Below are 13,850 nucleotides of genomic sequence, written 5' to 3'. Positions count from 1 at the left end.
GATGTTGTGAGAAATTAGACTCACAACATTGATCACCCTGTAATCTTCCCTGGGTGACAGTGAGTACCTTCTAGACAATTTGTCTACCTAAACGAAAGGAGACATGTCCCAGTTAAATTTTTTAACTTGCACCCTGCCATTAAAAAACGTAAGCAGGGCTTCCCTGGTGGCGCAGTGGTTGAGAGTCCGCCTGCCGATGCAGGGGACACGGGTTCGCGCCCCAGTCTGGGAAGATCCCACATGCCGCGGAGCGGCTGGGCCCGTGAGCCATGGCCGCTGAGCCTGCGCGTCTGGAGCCTGTGCTCCGCAACGGGAGAGGCCACAACAGTGAGAGGCCCGCGTACCGCAAAAACAAAAACAAAAAACCAAAAAATGTAAGCAAATATTCTCAATGTATGCACATTAATTTATAAAGCATATATAAAACTGTTACATTATTATTATCTACCTTATAAAACAAACACAAAATAAACAAGTTTAAAGAGTGATATAAAAATAAATTGTAACTGAAATTCTAATGGTTTCTTCCTACTTTCATTGTATTGCATATCTCCCACTGTCAACACTCAATAAGAATGTTAGTCTTTAGAGGAATAAATATGTATGTATACACCTGTATGGGTTTTCTAGTGGACTTCTAAGAAAGAAGAAAATAAAAATTTGATATAAGTGGCCTAAGCATAGAAAGAGAAATGATAAAGGCCAGGGATGTTTAAGAATTGTCTAGCTGGACTCTTTTGCAAATCTTTTTCTCAGCCAAGTAATTTTCCCATCAATTTTGAATTCTGCTAAGTAGTCATTTGGGGAAACAGAGGCACATACCTCTGACTGCTGTGAGAAGGATGGGATGCTGAGACCCTGGAGAGGTCATCCTTTTAAGAGGTTTTCTTAGTATGTCCTATTCAAGCACTGGCTAAGACCTTTAGAAGGTCTTGGAACTTTGACCAAATATTGCCCCTAGAATTCATCCCCCCATGATTTATTCCACATTTAGGGAGCTGGTCCACTCGTAACAGGACCAGGACACCATTTCCTCCTTAGAAGCATGTGTATGGAGTGAGGACTGACAGTCCCTGTAATACTCGGATTTAGGGTTTGCTCACTTACTCCAAGGCAGCCAGCTGACTCGTCACAGAGGACACACACGATCTTCACCATCCTGGCTGCTAGCCCAATCTTTCCCCCACTCAACCATTTTGTACCGAGGCCATGAAGCGCATTCAGTCTAACAGACGGCACGCCAAGCAGAGCGGAGCATGGCAAGCCCGTGGGCAGTTCTAATGGAAATCGTCTCCCCCACAGTTTAAGATGCTACTCAACAGCCCTTTTGAGCAGGCAGTCATTGTGTGTGTGTGTGTGTGTGTGTGTGCCAAAAAATATCGTCGACTCCCATGCAAGGGAAGCTGTATTTTCCAGTCTGTTGTCTTACAACATTGTTAATGGTCAATGACCACTAGGAAGGTAATAACACCTAACATGATCATTATTTTATTCAACCAATGACATGGACATGCAACTGAACCATCTATGTGTACAATGTTTATTTAGGCCATGAGTCATGCATAAAGTGTGGGCCCTCACACAGGTTATCACTAGCTTAGACCAAACGAGAACGTGAGGTTCCAGCACTCTCAGGTGGAAGAGAACATCTGGCTCTGCACTAAGCCAGGGAGCTGCCAGGCCAAGGCGATGGCTGGTGAGGAAATTAGAGAAAAGCAAAACAAAACGACGTGCAGTGCTGTCCTTAAGTGGTCTGGGGGCTTCGTTTCACACTCTACTTCCTCTAAAATCTATTATTAACACCCATTATGTAAACTTGTTACCTTAGAAGCTATTGAAAAGGTACCACTTTGGGAAGCAACCCTCCGGCAAGGCTCTTCTGCTGCTGAGCCCTGCTCCACACCTAGCCGGCGAGCTGCTCCCCCCCACCACCACCGCCCGCAGGTCTCCCTTTCATCAACAGCAGTGATGAGGCAATAAATGGTGCTTAGCCTCTTTGGAAGGAGAGGGGAGACAATAAAGAACTGGAATGGGGGGCAGGAGACGGGGTCCTGGTGCACAAACAGAGGCTTCAACTCTTCTCATCTGAGTTTTGCAAAAAGCACACTGGCCACTTCATTCTACAGAAAAGCTACTGAAATCGACACTGCATTCCTTCACCCAGGGAGTCTGGCTGAAGGATTCTGAAAGGTCGGCTGATTTCAAGACTACAAATCCCAGCCTCCCTTGGGGGACGGACACTTCTGAGAGGAAGTGATTTAGCCAGTCAAACCTCTAGGGTTTCAGCCAATTGAGAAAGGGGATGGAGGGAAGCTTTGAAAAGGAATGTCTGCTCAGCTCACACGCCTGGGGTCTGTCTCCGTCTCTCACTCTTACTTGGCCTCCTCTCTAATTGTTTCAGTCTGTCTGAGCTGGTAAATTCCTAAGCTCATAGTCAATTTACACTTAGCTTAAAAGCTCTAGGGGGAAACAGAAAAAGTTTCCAGGGAGACCACTCACCTACCATGGCTCAACTAACCCTCTGGATTTTAACTGTTACCTCATGTGTTTTCTTAGTGGGAGGAGAGAGGCAATTTAGGCAGATAAATGAGCAGGGATGTAACTCCAGAGGCCCTGGGTTCAAATTCTGGCCCTTCCACCTACTGGGCAACTTATCTGCACCTACGAACTGGGGAGCTGAGTAATAAGTCCCGCAAGAGTTCCTGTGAGATATTAGATGACACACATGGAAAACCCTTTACAAAATACTGTACAGGAAGTACATATGCATAAATAAAATCATGTATATAATATAAAATGTATATATATATATATATATATATATATATATAAAATCACTGTTACCTGTTAGTGTTTGCTAAGTTTCTCCAAGAACTGTTATTAAGTCCTTGGTAACCAGAGAGCACTCTGTCTGGGGGGTGCAACACAGTGTAGGTTTTGTTTTACAGTCAGAAAGGCATTTTCCAAATGAGTGAAAAGTGGGAGTACATTGGATTTTCCCCATCCCCGGCTCTCGCCACACCCCACTTGGCCTCCTGCCTTGCACTGGTTCTGTGTACCCCTAAAGCCCAGCAGACCAGGCTTACACGCTGCAGAACACTGCAAAGGAGATTGTTGTGAAGGAATGCTAAAAATGCACTTTTGTCAGAAATGCTGTGTTGGGTTTTCAAGTCAGCTAAGAAATAGAGGCTGGGAGCTGGGATTTTATGCCTAGTAAGCTTGAATCCAGATTTTTTTGCAGACCCAAAGAGCCTGTAAGCTCCAGGAGAGAAGAGCCTCTGTTTCATTTGCTGCCTTCCTGGCCACACAGCAGTTAGTCAGTAACTATATGCTGAGTGGATACGTAAAGAACAGGGATGCAGTCAGCGCGGTCTGAACATAAGCCCAGCATTTACACCTCCCTAATTATAACTACTGTCTTTGAGCTTGATTTCCATCTGTAAAATGAGGATTATAGTCACAACCGCACAATGTTATGACAGGAGTTAAGTATGAGACTGTAAGTAAAAATGCTGTGTATGTTGAAAAGAAGGACAGAAACACCAGATACTGCTTTGGTTGATGAGCAGTCCCTCTTTATCATTCAAAACTCTGTCCTGGTCTCTGCTCTCTCATCCTAAGACAGAGGAGTCAATCGTACTCCTCCATTCTTTCACATGTTGCAAATATACCTTTTTAACTTAAAAAGTTACAAAAGCTTGAGACAGTCACAAACGTACAGAAAAGTTGGAACTGCACAAAGAACATTTTTAGGGAACCACGTGAGTGAGTTGCCAACCTGATGCCCCATCACCACCAAATATTAGTGTGTTTCCTATAAACAACAACGTTCTGCCACGTGATCTGGGACAAGCACAACAATAAGAAAATGAACATGGACGGACAGCCACGTAATCCTCCGGCACCACTCACGCTTCACTAGTTGCCCTGTTATGTCTCGTCTTTGCAAAAGGATCTCATCCAGAATCACATATTACATTTAGTTGTCACATCCCTTTAGTCTGGGACACTCCCAACTTTCCTTAACTTCCAGGACTCTTGACAGCTTTGAATATTATAGGCCAGTTATTTTGCAGAATGGCCGTCAATCTGGGGCTGTCTGGTGTTTCATGATTAGATGTTAGGCATCTCCGACATCACAGAGTTGATGCTGCTGCCTCCTCCTTGCCTCTGACAATTTCAGTGTATCCCAGGACTGACGGTGTTCATTTCGATGATGTGATTAGGGTATGGTGTCTGCCAGGCTTCTCCACTGTAAGGTTACTCTTTTCCCCTTTGTAATTAATAAGTATTTTGTGGGGAGGTACTTTGAAATTAAGTAAATATTCCATTCATCATCAGATTTCAATAAATTCATTCATTTATTTATATCTCTAAAGATGGGTGTTTTCCTATTTTATTCAGTGGGTATGACAGTTCTTACAATTATTTATTTGGATGATTACATTGTCCCCATGGGAGGTCATTCAAGCTGGCCTCCATGTCCTTTGATGTGTTCCCCTCAGTCTTTGAGCACTGTCTTGCTTTCTCCCCCAGTTACATATTTGAGGCTCCCTGTTTCAGCTCTGGAGTCATTCATTTCTCCAAATATCACTGGTTCTTTTTAGTGGAAAATGATATTTAGAAGCCAATATCAGGGTGCTGGATGTGTTCATTGCCATTGCAATGTTGTTGCTCCCAAGACCTCTCAAGTGGACAGAGCTAGGAAGCCTATGTGTATATATGCATATACATCATGTATACATACATAGACTTTTATATACATACATGCGTTGTGTGAATCAGAGTTCTCCAGACAAACAGAACCAAGAAAATATAAATAGATAGATAGATAGATGGATAGATAGATGATAGATAGATAGATAGATATAAGAAGAGATTAATTATAGGAGTTGGCTCACATAATTACAGAGGCCAAGAAGACCCACAGTCTGCTGTCTGCAAGGTCAAGAACCCATAGTGTAATTCAGTCTGAGTGAGTCTAAAGGCTCGAAAATGACGGGTGGGCGAGGCCAGTGGTGTTGCCTCCCAGTCTGACTGAGGAAACCCAAGAACAAGGAGCACCAACGTCTGAGGGCAGAAGAAGGTGGACATCTCAGTTCAAGCAGAGAAAGAATTCACCCTTTCTGCCCCTTTTGGTTTCACTCAGTTCCTCTCTGGATTGGATGGTGCCCACCCACCTTAGCGTGGGGGGATCTTCTTTACTCAGTTTACTGTTTCAAATGCAAATCTCTCCCAGAAACACCCTCACATTCACACCTGGAAATAATATTTTGCCAGCTATCTGGGCATTTCTTAGTCCAATCAAGATGACACATGGGTCTTCCCTGGTGGTGCAGTGGTTAAGAATCCACCTGCCGATGCAGGGGACACAAGTTCAAGCCCTGATCCGGGAAGATCCCATATGCCACGGAGCAAATAAGCCCATGCACCACAACTACTGAGCCTGCACTCTAGAGCCCATGAGCCACAACTACTAAGCCTGAGTGCCACAACTACTGAAGCCTGCGCGCATAGAGCCCATGCTCCGCAACAAGAGAAGCCACCGTAATGAGAAGCCCGCACACCGCAACGAAGAGTAGCCCCCAATCACCGCAACTAGAGAAAGCCTGTGCGCAGCAACGAAGACCCAATGCAGCCAACAAATAAATAAAATAAATAAATTTATTTTAAAAAAGATGACACATGAAATTAGCCGTCTCATATGCATAGACATTTGTATCTATAGTTATTTCTATATCTATACACATATCTCGAAAGCCTGCAGTTGACTCAGATGCATCTATTTCCAATCTAACACCACAAGACCCACCCCAGTTTTTTTCCCTTCCCACATTTGTTATTCTCTTGTTCGACAACAAGAAACATGGTTTCCATTATGCATAATATACATACCTACTTATCAATCTTTCTGGATGTAACCAGTCTCCTATCTCTGCTGCACCCCACCCCTCCCCCACGTGAGCCCTGCTGTGGTTCTCAATTCCCATCCTGGCTACCCCACTGCATGGACACCCTCCTTACCCGACACCAGGCCATGCCTCCATGTGGATGCCTTCCTCTCCCCATTCAAGCTCTGACGTCCTGAGACAGGCCTGGGACTGTCTGGCTGGGACTCCCTCCTATCTGGGACTCCACCCTCAACCCGCTCAAACCTGACTGCTGTGACAGCTGCACCCCTGTCCCCCCCACGGATGCTCTCTTTACTCTGCTCGGGCACAAACACCACACTCCAGGACACCCCATCTGGTGCCCCGTTCAGGCCCTGACACCACTGCACTGATACTTACCTTGCTCTGCTCCACCTGTGGCCTCAGGAATAAATACTTCTGGATGGGAAGGAAAGGGGAAGACAGGAAAAGGAAAGAGGGGAAGGAAGGAAAATGGAAAAAGGGAAGATCCATGAACACACAGTGAAGACTGCGTGTATCTCATTGACGTGTATGTGGTGGATGTGGGTGGGGACAAGGGATTACAAGATTCATTAACTTGTGGTTTTTGCCTGTCTCTGCATTCTCGCATCCAAATGTGTGTGTGTGTGTGTGTGTGCACAAAAGGGCATGCGCGCGCACACACACACACACACACACCTGCACTTTTCACGGTGCAGAATTGGAGAACAGTTAGAGAAAGGAGAGAAAGGGATGGAAATTAACTAGAGAGACTACAAGTTAGGAGCTTGTTGGGAATGGGGGATAGATGGAGAAAATGACATTTTAAAATTGTGTGCTAGCTATTTACCATACCTAAGATATGGAAACAACCTAAATGTCCAGTGACAGATGAATGGATAAAGAAGATACAGTACGTATATACAATGGAATATTACTCAGCCATCAAAAAGAATGAAATAATGCCGTTTGCAGTAACATGGATGGACTTAGACGTTATCATTCTAAGTGACATAAGCCAGACAAAGACAAATATCATATGATATCGCTTATATGTGGAATCTACAATACGACACAGATGAACATATCTATGAAACAGACTCACAATCATAGAGAACAGACCTGTGGTTTCCAAGGGGGAGGGGGTGGGGGAGGGAAGGATTAGGAGTTTGGGATTAGTGGTTGCAAACTTGTATATATAGGATGGATAAACAACAAGGTCCTACTGTACAGCACAGGGAACTATATTCAGTAGCCTATGATAAACCAGAATGGAAAAGAATATGAAAAAGAATATATATATATGACTGAGTCACTATGTTATATAGCAGAAATTAACGCAACATTATAAATCAACTATACTTCAATAAATTTTTTAAAAAATCTTGCGCTGGGTATCCAGGGGAACAATTGGAAGCAGGAGGAGGGACAGGATATGGCTGGTGAGTGTGGAAAAGCAATGCTCTGGGATATGCCTTTAATGTTTTCTGAGAGAAACAGAGGCAAAAATGGCATGACTTTTTATTAATTTTGGTTTTGGTGCAATGCTAAGACACGGCAACTTGAGACCCCAGAATCTATTTGTGTTTGAAGATCTGTGTCCTTCATTAGACTATAAAGACATGAAGGGCAGGAACTGTGTCTAATTCTTTCTTTTTATTCCTAGCACCTAGCAAGTGCCTGGCTTTATAGAAGGATCCGATACATGGCTGTTGTTTGTCAAACTGCACCTGCTGGACAGAAACTGTCCAGGCCCACTTGCCCAGCAACTCTGAGAGGCAGGGTGGGAGCCTCTGCTCTGGTTTGTTACAATTAACCCCAGAGATACATGGAGAAGATAAAAAACATGGAAGACACAGTTAAAGTATAAGACCAGAGCACTGTTATAATTTGCTAACAATTTCTACCAAGTCAGTGTTTGGTGCCAATTGGTTTCCCCAGAAGATGCAGTATTGCTTTCCTCATTGATTACTGCAGTGCCCGGAGGCCCTGGTTTTCAGAAACATCTAGTCAAGCATCACATATATTCTAGGAATACTTTCCAGACATCCCAGCTTTTCCTGAAAACTTCCCTCCTTTTGCTCTTTCTCTGTCTTTTTAGGACCTTCTACTTATCTAGCATTTTTCTGAGTAACTCAAAGTTTTGTCTTAAAAAAATAATAATAGAACATATGACCACTAAGAAACCAGTTTGCACCAGACCTCTATCTGAGAACTTCAAAAAGTAGAGAATGTGAATTTTCTATCCACAGATACTTAGTGTGTGAGGAAGAAAAATGAGCTTGCCACTCATTTCTGAAAAGCAAAGCTCATCAAATTGTAGCTTAAACCTGCTTTTAAAAGAGTATTTCTGATGATCTGCAGTCTTTTCCCTTCGCATCGAATCTTTACAAACTTCACTGATTACCTGATCAGAATCCAAGGCACAAAACTCTGATGGATCTAATTTTTCAAGTAGAGGGCTGCCACTTGGGCTCAAAGCCAGCCCTGGAAGGTCTGGGGCAAAGGGGAGTGAAGGCGGAGCAGCGGAGCAGAGCAGGAGTTTCCATCCCCGCAATGAGCCTCGTGGCCAAAGACACAGTCATCCCCTAAGCGGCTCTGCATGGTCAGAAGACTGTGTCCCTAAGGAAGCAAGCCCTTCACCTCGAGGGGATTTGCCTAAGTCCAAGAGGGAAACCCTGAGTATTTGTAGAGCTTCCAGAAAACTCTCAAGGTTCCATAAACATCACATATGCATTCAGTGTGCACTTAGGTTATATCTTACTTGGCAAGAAATACTCGTTTTCAGGACATCAGTTTTTCAGTCTGTTGAGAGTTCATTACAAACGGCCCCACAGCTTTGCATTAGCAAATGCCCAAAAGGCAATGGAGGGAAAACTGGAGTCAAAACTACGGCCTCAAACCTCATATGCAGTAGGTCCCTGGAGGAAACTCTTTCCGCCTCCAGCGTTTTGGGTAATCAGGGCAGATGGATAGATGTCCTTTAAGTATGAGGGCTTGCTGGATTTCCTGGGAGAAACTGTGACAAAAAGACAGGGGGACCGACGCTTGGTTTCCAGGACATAAGTTAAACAATCTTAATGCAAAAATACTAGTTTACTCAGAGTCAGTATCTTTAGAAGGTGAAAACCGTCCCTAGCTAAATCTTCAGCCATCTTGGTCTCTTGAGAAAAAATGGAAAGATTGGCCTAATCATGGAATTTCCTGGTCTTAGCGGATTTACAACCAAAGATTCAGCGGATGACCCAGGTCATAACTGCTGGCTGCACCGCAAATTCAATTATCCCAAATTCCGACACACCAGCCTCCTTCCTGTCCCTCGCCCCTTTCTTATCATAATCTTTCCTGGGCCATCAACCCCCCACTAGCTTGTCTGAATCCAGGTTTAATCTCAGCAAACTCGGAGCTAGGAATCAACACTGAGGACATCTCATCAGAGGGAGAAGGCCACATTCTTGATGACGAGTAGTGACATAAACGCAGCCCCAGCCTGGCCCAACCAGTGCAAAGATGAAGTAAATCAGTCTATCCCCTCTTTCCAGCCACATCCGAGTGCAGAGAAAGCAGCATCAGGATACGAGAAGCTATTTTCAAGATTTTACAGCAGGTCCTCTGGCAGCATGGAGGCCTTTACTAACTGACAAAGGGGGAAAACTCTTGAAACAGTTTTACCTGCTGAGGTTTTAACACCATCGTGCACACTCATCCTACCCTTGGTCTGCCCTTGCCCTCTCCCCAGCCTGGCCACATATGGCTGAAGAGCCTCCCTGCAGTGTTTAGACAGCTTGCAGGGAAGGTGGGCTCTGTGAGTCGTAAGAGGCAGGCAGCCACTCAGGCTTCCTGGAGAACTGGGCATTGACTGTAAAACACCCATGGGCGCTGGGGGAGATGGAGACCTCTTAAAAATGGACAGACAGCCTCCTGGAGCCGGAACAAGAAAGCCACTGGGGACCCAGGGGTGTGAGGGAGAGCGCACCTATGTTCCTACGACTAAGACACACTCCCCACATCTTCCCACCCGTCCTCCCACCACCACGGGCCTCGAACCCTACATTTAACCCAGTTAAAACGTTTGAGAGAGAAGGTTTGCCAAGCGAATTACTGTCACCTAACTCTGACCCCTCGAGGTCCATCCAGTTGAAGTCTGTGGACTGGCTGTCCTCAACTCAGGGCTCAGGGCCCAGGGGCGGCAGCCGGGAGAGGGGGGTGTCACCTATTCTGGATCAGCCCAGCTTCTCCCCAGTGGAGCTGAGGGCACGGCAGGCACCCAGACTGGCCAGCCTAGGCCATCCCTACCGACAGAGTGAGGACGACCCCGAGTGCGGGACCACCCCAAGTAGCGTCTCCTACGGAAGGAATGCCAGGCCCCAGCTACCAGAACTTATTTGGTCTCCAGTCTGTGCCCCCAAATCTTAAATTATGTTATGGAAACCCTAAAATTGTCATATTACAAAAAGATACCCCACCTCCACCGGGCCCAGACTGTTAAGTCTGGTTACATGCCGTGGTTCCATGGCATTTGGGGCAGGGAGGAACTAATACTGATGCATGTGTGGTCTCAGTTTTTATTTAACCCTCATGACAACCCAAGAGATGGACGTTATCCAGCCCAATTCCTTCTCAAGGATTCCGAGGCTCTGAAATTCGTTAGTAGGTGGACTTGGACTCTGGCCTGCTGGGTCCACCCCTGAGATATCTGGAGCTCACAGCATCTCCTGAGTCTCCTTGGGGTTTTCCACCTGCGTGAACTCATCTCCTGACACCTGCCGTGGAGGGGACAAACTGGCCCAGCGGGAGAGCTGCTTCCATCTCAGAGCTGACACATGAAGCACTTTACAGCTTTCAAAATACCTATTCACATGCTTCCTTTCTCCTGTACATCACTAAGTGTTTCACCTGTTGATTCGTCTGGCTCTCCGTGCAGGAAGGTCAGCTCCCTGAGGGCAGGGTCCCTGTGTTCTGTCTCCTGTTGCATCCCAGCGCTGGAAACCCCTGGGTGCTCAGCGTGCACCCCTGCAGCAAGAGCTGCCCCAAGAGAGGTCCGGGGTCGGATGCTCACTTTGCAAGTAAGGCGCGGGAAGCCTCACACTGCGGCATCCCCGAATCCTCATTTGACAAGTTAGATGCTCTTTGGGGCGGAAGAGGAAGCTGCTCTCGTTTCTAGAAGTTTACCTCCGCAGCAAGACTTGGCCACCGAAGAAAGATTTGGAATTTGTTTTGAGAAAGGTCCCTGGAAGCCCTCCCCACGCCCCCCCTCCCCCAGGCAGCCCCACCCCCAGCCAGGGTAGAGAGCCAGGTCTGAGCGGAGCCGGCCACCTGGCAGCCTCGCCCAGCTCTGGCCTGACCACCCAGGCCCGCGGGCTCCCCCCCCCCCGCCCCTACCCGGTCCCCCTCCGGCCCGCCCGCCGTGAATCCAGCCCATTTACAATTCCCTTTGAAAAGGTCTCTGTTTGGGTGAGCTCCTTAGGCTCTGCCTAGAGCGGCAGATTATCTGAAAATAGGTGTTATTGATCACAACCAGGTGGTCTTTGTGGAAAGGGGTCCACTTGAACCAAAATAAATATTTGCCGCACAAAGAACAAGCCGGGCCCTGTTGAGGGCAGGGCGCTGCCGGCCTCTCCGGCCTCCACGGCCGCGGGCGCGTCGGGCGCAAAACCGGATTGTGTTTCTCCAATTAGGACGGGGCCGCGCGGGGGGCGGCCGAGGGCAGCACAAAGGGCCGCCGGTTCCCCTGCCAGAGGCTCGCGGCCCGGCCCGGCTGCAGGCCCCAAGCCTGCCCGGGCCTGGGAATTATATTTTCTTTGGCTTGCCGGTGCGCTCCTTATTCTTTCTTTCTTTTCCCTCTGTTTTATTTGTATTTTCAAGTTGCCGGCCGGGCTGGATGCTGGCCATCCACCCCGCTGCCTTGGAGCGCGGGCGGGCAGACAGCCGGAGCCGCTCCGGGAGGCGCCGGGGGCCGCGTGGGTGCCAGGCTGCGCCCCTGCCCGGCGGGGCAGCGGGGATCCGGCTCCACCGTGAGGCCCTCCCCGGTCCAGCCTCATGTGACCTGGCAGTGATAAAGTGGCTTTCTTAGAAAGATGATGTTGATTCGAGGGGAGACCTTGTGTGCGGGGGGGCGCAAATCAGGAGGAAGCCGAAACCTCGTCTGACCCTTCGTGGGTCCCCTCTCGCCCATTCTACGCGCAAACGCTGCCCGGCCTCCCGCCCAGGGTCAGCTCTGACATCCCCTCAGGGGCGCTCCTGCGCGTTCCCGCTCCCTCCCCCAGCCTCTGAGAAGTCTTCACGTGCGTCTACAGATCGCAAAGCTCACCTTCTGCCCAAGGCCAACGGCGGCTGGGTGGGTGAGGGGAGCTATGGAGGAAAGCGGGGCCGCTGCTTAGTCCATGTGGGGAGACCGGAGCCTCCGGCCATAACCAACCTCTGGAAGAGGCTTTGAGGAGGCTGCCCCCGGCAGCCAGAGGGGGTTATCCAAAGCCAAGGGTGGAAGGCTGGGCCCTGAAAACGGTATGGGGCATAGGAAGCAGGAACCGTCTAACTCAGAGGGATTCTGGAAGACAGAACGGCTGGGGGCAGAAAATGAGAGGCAAGGGAATAAGCTAAGGACACAGAAAGGAGATGCAGTAAACCTCTCCTGTCCGGGTCAGATCACAGGAGGGCAGGGTGCTGTCAAGAGGCAAGAGGGGATCCAGAAAGAGCTCCCCAGCTATGGAGGCGGGTACAGACCTGGCACCGCCCTCCCACTCAGCCACAGACCCTCCCCCACCCCGGGAGGCCCTCACTTCGCTGGAGAAGACCCTTCTGGGGGCTGCTGTTGAGCGGATGGTCCGTTTGCTGGCAGGACGCTAGGTGTGCTCAGGTAGAATTTTAAGACAGTGGTGTCTACTTCAGAACATCTCTGTCTCTCTGGCAGTGATTTCCTCTCCTCCCCAGATCAAAGCAAGAGCTACCATTAAGGCCAACATGGCGTCAGCAGCAGGCCAGCCCCCGTAGAGCTGGGACGGCTTCGCCACCCAGGAGGAACCGGAGCCAGGAAGGACGCCCTGGGGGCCTCGCTGTGCCTGGGGCTCTTCAGCTTTCCCTTGGGAAGCCTCTTCCGAAGGAAATCTTGGCAACCTCGCTGGCTTTCCCTCCAAGCCTAGCGAGGACGGGCTAGTTACAAGTCCTCCCATCCCGGGACCAGAGAGCAGGAATGATCTGCTCCAGGTGAAGACGTCAGCAGGCTTGGCCACTGAGGCAAAGCAGCTCACAGTCACCAACGTATGAGCAGGTGACAACCAGAAGCGGAGTTTTTTAGAGCTAAAAATAACCTTTAAGGCCATGTCATTAGAAAACCATTGTCCAGTGCACAGGTCTTTGGAATCACCTAGGGCATCTAAATGTCCTGATTCCAGAGGTGTGCAGTGGGACCCAGGGATTCTGCATTTATAAGAAGCCCTCTCAGGTGATGCGGACACAGCCCCGCCTGGCAGACAGCCTCAGTTGTATGCTGGTAAATGTTTAATAACCGGCTCTTGAGATGGGGTGGCAGCAGGGGGCCTGATTTGTAGCATTTGTTGGTTTCCAGAGTATAAAGACTTCCACGTGGCCGACTTCAGGCAACCACCGTGAAAGCTCTGAACTCAGAGCCCGGAAGAGATGCGCCCCTCGGCTCTTGTCACTTGGACCTCCCCTGAGACCCACAGCAATGAAACGACGGTTCCTTGGGTCCAGAGTCAGGAGAGGAACGTGAATCCTGGGCTCTGCCCACGGCAGAGCCTGGCAGTCCTCTTAGTTAGCAGAAATCATGACCACGCAGCGGGGGGGTGAGCCCCACATCCTGGTGACTTTGACCACAACCAGAACGAAACCAGGAAGCAGAAGAGTAAACAATGTCGCCTGCCGTTCCTTCCTCGTCACCTTGCCATCATGAAGTTCTTAAAAATGTGGCACGGCTGGGGAAGGGCCTGAGTGCCCAGCTCC

Source organism: Grampus griseus (assembly GCF_964374135.1).
Source record: "Grampus griseus genome assembly, chromosome: 8".
Lineage (NCBI taxonomy): Eukaryota > Metazoa > Chordata > Mammalia > Artiodactyla > Delphinidae > Grampus > Grampus griseus.
The sequence above is the reverse complement of the archived record's forward strand: the minus strand, read 5'-3'. Positions refer to the sequence as shown.